The sequence below is a fragment of the Lissotriton vulgaris genome, chromosome 8 (assembly GCF_964263255.1).
Source record: "Lissotriton vulgaris chromosome 8, aLisVul1.2, whole genome shotgun sequence".
NCBI lineage: Eukaryota > Metazoa > Chordata > Amphibia > Caudata > Salamandridae > Lissotriton > Lissotriton vulgaris.
In genome coordinates this window covers 1,512,724,788-1,512,727,287 of record NC_141696.1, presented here as the reverse complement: position 1 = coordinate 1,512,727,287, position 2,500 = coordinate 1,512,724,788, and positions in this window count along the sequence as shown.

Sequence of the window (2,500 nt, the reverse complement as noted above, 5' to 3'; positions counted from 1 at the left end):
TGGGCCGAGGGGGGGTCCCAGAATACCTTGTCCCTACCAATCCGGAGGAAAATTACCCCCATTTCTTGTAATCTGTGCACACAAGGTGACAGAGGGGACCCAGGGCGCAAAAGTGACCGACCTCCTGGAGCCCTCGCTGGGACCTGGGAGGCGAATGGCACCCCATCGGGACTTCCAGGGAAGTCCGGCCATCTGGTCACACCATAGGAAAGCATTGCGGGCGACCAGATGGCCGAGGCGAGAGGGGCGACCAGATGGCCAGGACCGAAATGACGCCAATCTGACTGCCCCGGACCTGTAGGGCTCAAGAGCTTCGGGGCTCAGGGGCTCCAGGCTCCGGGACTGCAGGGCTCGGAGACTGCAGGGCTCCACGGCTGCAGGGCTCCAGGGCTGCAGGGCTGCAGGGCTCAGGGGCTGCTGGGCTCAGGGGCTGCTGGGCTCCGGGGCTCCAGGGCTGCTGGGCTCCAGGGCTCGGGGGCTCGGGGGGCTGCTGGGCAGCTGGCAGCAGGGCAGCAGGGCTCCGGGGCTCCGGGGCTGCAGGGCCCATGACCCATGGAGCCCGTCCCGGGCTCTTCCCAACGCCGGGGGCCGGAGGAGGGAGCCCCGGACGCCTGGGAGGTGTTGCCCGGGGCACATCCCATCTGGTCCCAGGGAGGGTGTCTGGGCATACCCTTGACCCTAGTAATCCGGAGGAAAATTACCCTCTTTTCTTGTAATCCGTGCACGCGAGGTGACAGAGGGGACCCAGGGCGCAAACGTGCCCGACCTCCTGGAGCCCTGGCTAGGGTCCGGGAGGCGAATGGCACCTCATCGGGACTTCCAGGGAAGTCCGGCCATCTGGTCGCCCCCATAGGAAAGCATTGCGGGAGACCAGATGGCCGAGGCGATCCTGGAGACCAGATGGCCGAGGGGATCCGGGAGACCAGATGGCCGAGGGGATCCCGGAGACCAGATGGCCGAGGGGATCCTGGAGACCGGATGGCCGGGACCGAAACGACGCCCAATCTGCCTGCCCCGGGCCTGTAGGGCTCGGGGGCTCGGGGGCTGCAGGGCTTCGGGGCTCGAGGGCTCCAGGGCTCCAGGGCTGCGGGGCTCCGGGGCTCCGGGGCTCCGGGGCTGCTGGGCTCCAGGGCTCGGGGCTCCAGGGCTCCAGGGCAGCAGGGCTCCGGGGCTCCGGGGCTCCGGGGCTGCTGGGCTCCAGGGCTCGGGGGCTGCAGGGCTCCAGGGCAGCAGGGCTCTGGGGCTCCGGGGTGGCAGGGCCCGGGACCCATGGAGCCCGTACCGGGCTCTTCCCCAAGCCGCGGGTCGGAGGAGGGAGCCCCGGACACCTGGGAGGTGTTGCCCGGGGCACATCCCATCTGGTCCCCGGCAGGGGACCACCAGCCCCGGGAGGGTGTTTGGGCATACCCTTGCCCCTAGTAATCCGGAGGAAAATTACCCTCCTTTCTTGTAATCCGTGCACGCGAGGTGACAGAGGGGACCCAGGGCGCAAACGTGCCCGACCTCCTGGAGCCCTGGCTGGGATCCGGGAGGCGAATGGCACCTCATCGGGACTTCCAGGGAAGTCCGGCCATCTAGTCGCCTCCATAGGAAAGCATTGCGGGCGACCAGATGGCCGAGGCGATCCTGGAGACCAGATGGCCGGGACCGAAATGACGCCCAATCTGCCTGCCCCGGGCCTGTAGGGCTCGACGGCTGCAGGGCTCCGGGGCTCCGGGGCTACAGGGCTCCGGGGCTCCGGGGCTACAGGGCTCCGGGGCTCCGGGGCTCCGGGGCTCCGGGGCTCCAGGGCTCGGGGGGCTGCAGGGCTCCAGGGCAGCAGGGCTCCGGGGCTCCGGGGCTGCTGGGCTCCAGGGCTCGGGGGCTGCAGGGCTCCAGGGCAGCAGGGCTCTGGGGCTCCGGGGTTGCAGGGCCCGGGACCCATGGAGCCCGTCCCGGGCTCTTGCCCACGCCGCGGGTCGGAGGAGGGAGCCCCGGACACCTGGGGGGTGTTGCCCGGGGCACATCCCATCTGGTCCCCGGCAGGGAACCACCAGCCCCGGGAGGGTGTTTGGGCATACCCTTGCACCTACTAATCCGGAGGAAAATTACCCCCCTTTCTTGTAATCCGTGCACTCGAGGTGACAGAGGGGACCCAGGGCGCAAACGTGCCCGACCTCCTGGAGCCCTGGCTGGGATCCGTGAGGCAAATGGCACCCCATCGGGACTTCCAGGGAAGCCCGGCCATCTAGTCGCCCTTATAGGAAAGCATTGCGGGCGACCAGATGGCCGAGGGGAGTGGGCCGACCAGATGGCGGGGACCGAAAGGACGCTAATCTGCCTGCCCCGAGAGCCTCCCTGGGCCCTGGTGGACCCTCCGTCCCCGGCGCCCGGACCGGCTTGCAGGACGGAGTGGTTCCCGCACCCCAGGGCCTGCCGGAGGGGAACCCGAGCCCCGGGCCCGGTCCCAGGCCCGGCTCCCGAACCCTAGGCCAGGCCCGGGAGAGCCTCCCCTGGGCTG